The sequence below is a fragment of the Musca vetustissima genome, unplaced genomic scaffold (assembly GCF_032173495.1).
Source record: "Musca vetustissima isolate MV318-11 ecotype Yass unplaced genomic scaffold, APGP_CSIRO_Mvet_v1 utg18206, whole genome shotgun sequence".
Taxonomy (NCBI): domain Eukaryota; kingdom Metazoa; phylum Arthropoda; class Insecta; order Diptera; family Muscidae; genus Musca; species Musca vetustissima.
The window spans coordinates 68,153-77,148 of NW_026875293.1; the positions used below are offsets into that span (position 1 = coordinate 68,153).

General features: G+C 35.0%; 1 non-coding gene across 1 annotated transcript; it reads left to right on the plus strand.

Moving 5' to 3' along the window:
* Positions 1–998: 998 nt before the first annotated feature.
* On the plus strand, positions 999–1,195 carry LOC133337768 (U2 spliceosomal RNA). Its single transcript, XR_009754598.1, has one exon. It is a non-coding gene; the product is annotated as a U2 spliceosomal RNA (small nuclear RNA).
* Positions 1,196–8,996: the final 7,801 nt, after the last annotated feature.

The window sequence follows — 8,996 nt, forward strand, 5'->3', positions numbered from 1 at the left end:
TTTGGATAAAAACGTACTTAAACCAAAACAAACCTAGACCAAAGACGACACCCACTGTTTACAAAATTCATAACCGGACAAATTATAATGGAAAGGAAGGACACACCTGTCAAGATCGATTCAGCGATATATAACATATACTGAAAATTAGATCTAGTACCAATATTTTACATCTTTTCAAACTCTGGGAGTCAAACGAGCTCATAATACCCTCAAAACATATTTGTGTAAGATATCGATCGATTTGCATGGCTTCTATAAATAAGAGACTAATATTGAAAAGACTCTTCAAAAAAATTAAAAAAATAATAAATAATAATTTTATTTTATTTTTTTTTATTAAATAAAAACTGGGTTTAAATTTAATATTTATTATTAATATTTATTATTTTTTTTTATTTTAAAAAATTTTCTAAAAAATTTATAAGTTCGCACAACGCAACCTCTTTCATTTCCGAACCAACATTTTTAATAAAGACCGATTGTAGTTGTTGTTTAGTACCATTCACATGATTACTAAGCAGCCACTAAATCCAACAACAACAAATATTTATTTCATACGTATGAATGTGTCTGATGTGTCTGATTGTAGCTACGAAAGTGTGTTTACCTCTGGTTCCATGCCAATGAGTGCCGTACGCTAGCTGATTGTTGTATTGTTGTTGTTCCGATCAACATGTTTTTGTTGTTGTTATTTGGTTAGGCACTAAGTAGGTAGTTAGGCAGGCAGTCAAACAAGCAAGCAAGCGGAATACGAAATACCCATGCCTGACTAATAGCTGCTGTTGTTGTTATTCTGGTATTTATTTTTAGTTTCCCTCTTTTTCAAAAACGATTTGAAGATAATGGTGGGGTCGGTTAAAAATGTGCACAGTTGTATGATTCGAATGGTTTCAGTGGATTTTGGAATTGTGTATTTTCTTTGATGTTCTTCAATAATTCTCATTTACTTGGAATTCGCGGCAAGGTATAACGTTCATGTCGACCAGTGTTTAGTTATCGCTTCTCGGCCTTATGGCTAAGATCAAAGTGTAGTATCTGTTCTTATCAGCTTAACATCTGATAGATCCTCCATCGGAGGACAACAAATGTTAAACTGATTTTTGGAAATAGACGGGATGTTTAGGGGCTTGCTCCGCTCCTGTCACGGGTTGGCCCGGTATTGCAGTACCGCCGGGATTTCGGCCCACATCAAATAATCAATTTCAAATTATATAAAGTAATCCAAGTCCAAGAGACTCGGACCTTTTAAACATATTGTCAGAGAATCGAAAGCGGCGGCGTGGATTTTTTTAAATACATTTTTTGGGTGACTTCAAGAGGCGTAGATTTTTTAAATATTTTTAGGCAAGTCCAAGAGGACTTTTTAGATGATTTTTTTAGATTGATCCAATAGGTGTAGATTTTAAAATAATATATTTTTTTGGAAGTCCAAGTGAGCCAGTGAGTCCTTCGTAGACGCGCTGAAGGGCCAGTGAGTCTGTCATAGACGAGCTGGAGGACCAGTGATTCTATCATAAACCACCTCAAGGGCCTCTGAGTCTATCATCAACGAGCTCAAGGGCAACTGAGTCTATAATAGGCGAGCTGAAGGGCCTTTGAGTCTATCATATCATACCAGTGAGTGTTTTAAAAATCCATGACTTAGAAAATAATTATTTTAAACTGACGCCTTTTGAGGCCTTTGCATAAAATATTGATTTAAAAAGCCATCAACATTCCAGATTTTGCAATTATTTTCAAATCACTAAATAATTTTTGTTGTTGCTTTTGTACGACCTTAATAACATAAAATTGTAATGGTTCGCCAATTTGAATTTAAATTGGGATAATGGTTTATTATTCCATATATTGAAAATTAGAAACTATTATAGATTTCAAATAATAACATTCTAACTCTTTTTTGGAAGTCATACAAATTTGAAAATTTCTAAATTCGAAAAATGAATTTAAAACTTGTATTTCTTGTTTTACTTCTTCGGCTGTCGATAATCCAGGGAGCCAGGAAGGTAAGGTTTTTTTGTTACGGAAACCATAAATCCCATATTTCAATGTTCCGATTTTTTTCAGAAATCCCGCAATATCTACTTCCTTGATTGTAAAAATAATATCAATCCGAAATTTATTAAACAATTACAAGTGAACATCAGCAGCAATCGCCAATCGATGAATATCCTTGTAGAACTTGCTCAAGATTTCAACGATATCTGGGCCACATTGGGTGTGGGTCTTTGGGAAAAATCAAGCAAAAATTTTCGCACCATAATTTCCTATGACATCGAATTATGTGACACTTTGAAACGTATCAAATCTTCAAAATTGAAAATTCTAGAAATTTGGCTTAAAAATTTTTTCAAATATGGCAATTTGTCAACTAGCTGTCCTTTCGGGAAGGTACGATACACATTTTGAAAACTCCGCATAATTTAAATTATTAAATTTTGTTTCAATATAGAGTCTCTACTTCTTCAGTAATCTAAAATTTGATAAGGAAAGCATACCAGGTTTTATACCCTCAGGAAAATATCAGACTTATCTCTGGGCGTATAAAAAGAAAAGTGATGAGTCCAAAGATGTTATCAATTCATCGTATTTGATATTTGAATTGAAGTGAAATGGAAAAATAAAATTTTCAGAATTTTTTTTTTCGAAGCAAGCATAGATTGGGATTAAAAAAATAAGAAACTATCACAAGGGTGGACTTAAAAAAAAATAACCAACTACCACAAGGCGCAGATATTTAAGAAATATTTGTAAGGACCCTTCACAAGGCGTGGATTTTTAAAAAAATATTTTCAAAGATCCTTTAACAAGGCGTGGATTTTGTAAAAATATGTTAAGGACCCGTCACAATGCGTGGATTCTGTAAAAAAATGTTAAGGACCCGTCACAAGGCGTGGATTTTTATACCCTTCACCACATTGTGGTACAGGGTTTTATGTCTTTGTGCACATGGTTCCTTTTGTGCATATGCATAGAATCCCTTTCTTAGTCGATTTATTCATATCCGTCCGTCCGTACATGTATTTTTGTGAACAAAGTACAGATCGCATTTATGATCCGATTTGGATGAAATTTGGCATAGGTTACTTATTTGGTCCATGGAAAAACCCTATGAAATTGGAAAAAAAATCGGTTCAGATTTAGATATAGCTCCCATATATATTTCTGTCCGATTTAATGTAAATGATGCACCAAAGTCCAGCGTAATGAATTAGGTATAGAATGATGTCTGCTAAGTTTCGTGAACATCGGTTTAGATTTAGATATAGTTTCCATACATATTTTCGTCCGATTTAAGGTAAATGGTGCGCCAAAGTCCCTAAATATCTTTCGATATGCACGAGATTAGGCATAGCGTACTGAATTAAGTCTAGAATGATGATTGATAAGTTTCGTGAAAATCTGTTCAGATTTAGATATAGCTCCCATATATATTTTCGTCCGATTTTATGTAAATAGTGCATCAAATCCCTACATATTCTTGGATTTGCACGAAATTTGGCACAGCGTAATGAATTACGTCTAGAATGATGTGTGTTAAGTTTCCTGAAATCGGTTCTGATTTAGATATAGTTTTTATACCCTTCACCACACTGTGGTACAGGGTATTACGTCTTTGTGCATATGTTTGTAACAGGCAAAAGGAAACGAGATAGACACATGGTTCCTTTTGAGAATATGCATAGAATCACTTTTTAAGTCGATTTATGCATGTCCGTCCGTCCGTCTGTCTGTCCATGTATTTTTGTGAACAAAGTACAGGTCGCATTTATGATCCGATTTGAATGAAATTTGGCATAGGTCACTTATGCGGCCCAAGGACGAACCCTATTGAAATTGGGAAAAATCGGTTCAGATTTAGATATAGCTCCCATATATATATTTAACCGATTTAATGTAAACGGTCCCTATATATCCTTCTATTTGCACGAAATTTGGTACAGCCTAATCATTTAGGTCTAGAATGATGCCTGCCAAATTTCGTGAAAATCGGTCCAGATTTAGATATAGCTCCCATATATAGTTTCGTCCGATTTCATGTAAATGGTGCCCCAAAGTCCCTATATATCCTTCGATTTGCACAAAATTTGGCATAACGTACTGAATTAATCCTAGAGTGATGTCTGCCAAGTTTCAAGAAAATCGGTCCAGATTTAGATATAGCTCCCATATATAGTTTCGTCCGATTTCATGTAAATGGTGCCCCAAAGTCCCTATATATCTTTCGATTTGCACGAAATTTGGCATAACGTACTGAATTGAGCCGAGAATGATGCCTGCCAAGTTTCGTGATGCCTGCCAAGTTTCGTGAAAATCGGTCCAGATTTAGATATAGCTCCCATATATAGTTTCGTCCGATTTCATGTAAATGGTGCCCCAAAGTCCCTATATATCCTTCGATTTGCACAAAATTTGGCATAACGTACTGAATTAAGCCTAGAGTGATGTCTGCCAAGTTTCAAGAAAATCGGTCCAGATTTAGATATAGCTCCCATATATAGTTTTGACCGATTTCATGTAAATGGTGCCCCAAAGTCCCTATATATCCTTCGATTTGCACGAAATTTGGCATAACGTACTGAATTGAGCCTAGAGTGATGTCTGCCAAGTTTCGTGAAAATCGGTCCAGATTTAGATATAGCTCCCATATATAGTTTCGTCCGATTTCATGTAAATGGTGCCCCAAAGTCCCTATATATCCTTCGATTTGCACGAGGTTTGGCATAACGTACTGAATTGAGCCTAGAGTGATGTCTGCCTTATAGATTGATTTTAAGTAATTTACGCACCTGTGACAAGTGTGTTTGAAATCGCTTAATATTTGGATAGAGCTTCCATATATATTTTCGCCCGATTTCAAGTAAATTGGGCATCAAACTCCTCATGTTAGTCAGATTGACATCAAATTTTGCACAACGTACAAAATTGAGCATAGAATTACGTAGTTGCGTTTTCTAGAAGTACAGGCATAGCCCAACGGATGACCTATTTATATTTGTTTGAAGTCGATTTACATTCTTTATGGACAGATCTAGGTAGGTTCACATTTAGATAAATATAACATATTATATTTCATCCAATTTCATGTTAATAGTCCTGTTTAATATACCCATAGTGGTGAAGGGTATCATATAGTCGGCCCCGTCCGACTTTACTACTTTCCTTACTGGTTATATCTGACCAAATGAAAAATTTAGTATCGGTTGCAGAAAGACACATTTATTGATCCAATTTCATTTTACTGGTCCTTTAAAAATGCGAAGTCTGTTTGGATTCATCTGTTGAATATACCCAAAGTGGTGAAGGGTATAATATAGTCGGACCCGTCCGACTTTACTACTTTCCTTACAGGTTTATAATAGTTATAGGTTTTAATAGGTTTTAAAATAGTTATCTGATTTGTTCCGCGTTTTGGGTTTGGTTCTAAAACTCTGTTGTAATCATTTCATCTGCGGAGGATATCGAGATAAAAAAACTAGAACGTAAGGTTCGATAATGAACTATATATGCCGCATTTAGGCCTAGCCCTTATATAATGATACCTGCCGATTTAAGTATTTTTTAATATTATGGCGTAAAAAAAATTATTCTGATTCAGAAGTTTTAGTTTCGAAATAGAGCTATATCAGTCATCAATTAGGCAAAGTACCTCATATAATAATAACCACAAATGTTCGGTAATTCCTGAGCGATGTAATCAACATTGGTCCTGCTTAAGGTATAGCTTCCAGGGACGTACTCATACAAATGTTTTTGTGCAACCCACAACAATGCACCCCCATTTTGTGGGGGTGGTACCAGAAGGGGTGGACCGATATTCCCCATCTTCGAACTTGAACTAAGTTTGGAAGAAATAATAAGATGTACAAAGTTTGGATGAAATCTAACTTTTCTGAAACGGATTTGGTCCAAAGAAACATGGGGTCTAGAACCAATATTTCGATGAAACACATTTTTATCGTATCAATGTGTATACATCCTCATTACCCATAAGGCTGAGGGTATACAACCATCAAAAATTGCCGAAATTTATTTGGTTTTCATACTCGGTTTGTAGAAATGCCGGTATAGGTCCACATTTTGGTATGTTCCCCATATTATCATTTCAAGTACCTGTTAGTACAGCTATGGTGGAAGGTATCCAAAGTTCGGCCCTGCCGAACTTAACGCTTTTCACTTGCTTAAATTGACATAATTAAATAATTTTAGAGACGTGGAATTTTTAACATTTTTTTCAGGGAAGTCCAAGTGGCGTGGATTTTTTAAATAATTTTTTTTTTGGGTTGATCCAAAAGGCCAGAATTATTTAAATATTTTCTATTACAAGTATATTAAATTCTTTAATGGAAAAAATTTTCTCCCACAACAAAAGATGATGATGCAGAAGCACCAGAAACATTACGCATCTCCCATTTTTATATTTTGTTGAAATAAATTGTGTGACATCATTAAGGATGAAAATAAAAGGAATGTTTTCACTCCCTATTTTTCAATGTGGAACATCATCATCGTCATTATCTCAACAGTTGAGGGGGTAGCAAAATGAAAATCTAAATTTCTTTACTTTTTTTATTATTTAAAAAAAGGAGTCATCACACATTTAAATGACACGGTAATGAGCACACAATCTCACACATCATCATGCTCACACACACAACATCCTTGTTGTGTGTGTGTTTTGTTAAAAACAGGAATATGATTGTACGTATGAGTGTATGTGCTTTTGTTAAAAACTCCAGGACTTGCTTTCAATTTTTTATCCTTTAATTTGTTGGAAAATATTTTCATTTTTTTCCATACACCAGAAAAAAATATATTCCTGTATATGGCTCCAGGATAAAGTTTGTCCTTATTTCTGATGTGGTGTCTTCCAGTTCGGATTTTGTAGTTGGGTTTATTATTTTGTTGGTAACTTTTGTTGTTGTTGGCTTGACTTAAAGGATGTTAAAGTTTGCATGTAAATGAGAGCAATGAAAAGGGATTCGTTTTTGGTTAAATTTTCAATTTCGAGAATTTAAGAATTTTTTTGCATTAAAGGCTTCTTAGCCAAATAGGCCCTTTGGAAACACATTGAACACAAATGTCGGATTCTGTTGCCATTGGTCAAATATTTGCCAACCTGTCACATAGACACGTAGACAACAATTACGTGCTATTGTCTCGCAAATGCTCTGCAAGAAGGCAGGCTGAACAACAATAACACACATACACAACAAAAGGATAACACCACACGAACAGGAAGTTGTGTATGGGTGTGTGCGGGTGCATACATTGCAATAGAAATGTAACGCAAATATAGACACGACAAATGCATTTAGATGCAAGGAAGAAATGACAATGGGAAAACAGTAAATGGGAGGATGTATCGATATGGGGTTGATTTTTTAACACTTTAAAAAATTTGAGGACATTGATAGGCCCTCAAAATATTACAAAAAATCGACTCCTATTGCAGACCCCTTAAAAAAATTTATTTAAAAAACCAAGCCTATTGGAGGCCCCTTAAATTATTTAAAACCAGTAAGGTTTTAAATTGTACAAAATTGTGTGCCAGTCGGCCAAACATTGGGTTTTTAGTACACAATTTCATTAAATCGAACGAAAATATATATGGGAGCTATATCTAAATTTGAACCGATTTACACGAAACTGAGCACACATCATTCTGGACCTAATTCAGTACCCCATGCCAAATTTCGTGCAAAATAGAAAGATATATAGGGACTTGGAGCCCCATTTACCTTAAATCGGACCAAATTATATATAGGAGCAATATATAAAACTGTCCCGATTTTCTTGAAACTCGGTACAAGTCATTCTAGACTCAATTCAGTACACTATGCAAAATTGCGTGCAAATCGAATGAAATATAGGGACTTTGGTGCACCATTTACCATAAATCGGACGAAAATTTATATGGGAGTTATATCTAAATCTGAACCGATTTTTGCGAAATTAAACATACATCGTTCTAGACTAAATTCAGTACGCAATGCCGAATTTCGTGCAAATCGGACGAAAATATATCTAAATCTGAAGCGATTTTCACGAAATTTAACACAGATATTTCTAGACTCAATCAGTACGCTATACTAAATTTCGTGCTTGTCGAAGGTTATAAAGGAACTTAGGTGCACTATTTACCTAAAATCGGACGAAAAAATATATAAGAGCTATATCTAAATCCGAACCGATTTTACGAAATTAAACACACATTGTTCTAGACTTACTTCAGTACGCTGTGCCAAATTTCTTGTAAATCGAAAGATATATAGGGACTTTGGTGCACCATTTACGTAAAATCGGACGAAAAAATATATGGGAGCTTTATCTAAACCTGAACCGATTTTCGTGAATCAATTCAGTACGCCATGCCAAATTTCGTGTAAATCGAAAGATAACGACATCGGTGCACCATTTACCTTAAATCGGACGAATATATATATATATATATATATGGGAGCTATATCTAAATCTGAACCGATTTTTAGGAAATTTAGCACTTATCATTCTAGGCCTAATTCAGTACGCTGTGCCAAATGTCGTGCAAATCGAAAGATATGTAGGGATCTTAGTACACCATTTACCTTAAATCGGACGAAGATATATATGGGAGCTATATCTAAATCTGAACCGGTTTTCACGAAACATACCACACATCATTCATGGCCTAATTCCGTACGCTGTGCCAAATGTCGTGCAAATCGAAAGATATGTAGGGATCTTAGTACACCATTTACCTTAAATCGGACGAAGATATATGGGAGCTATGTCTAAATCTGAACCGATTTTCAGGAAACTTAACACACATCATTTTAGTCCTAATTCAGTACGCTGTGCCAAATTTCGTGCAAATCGAAAGATATATAGGGATCTTGGTGCGCCATTTACCTTAAATCGGACGAAAATATATATGAGAGCCAGGGACGTATGAAGGGGGCGGCCCGGGGGCCGGATTTAAAAAATGTATATATTTCTTGATCTTCTTGGAA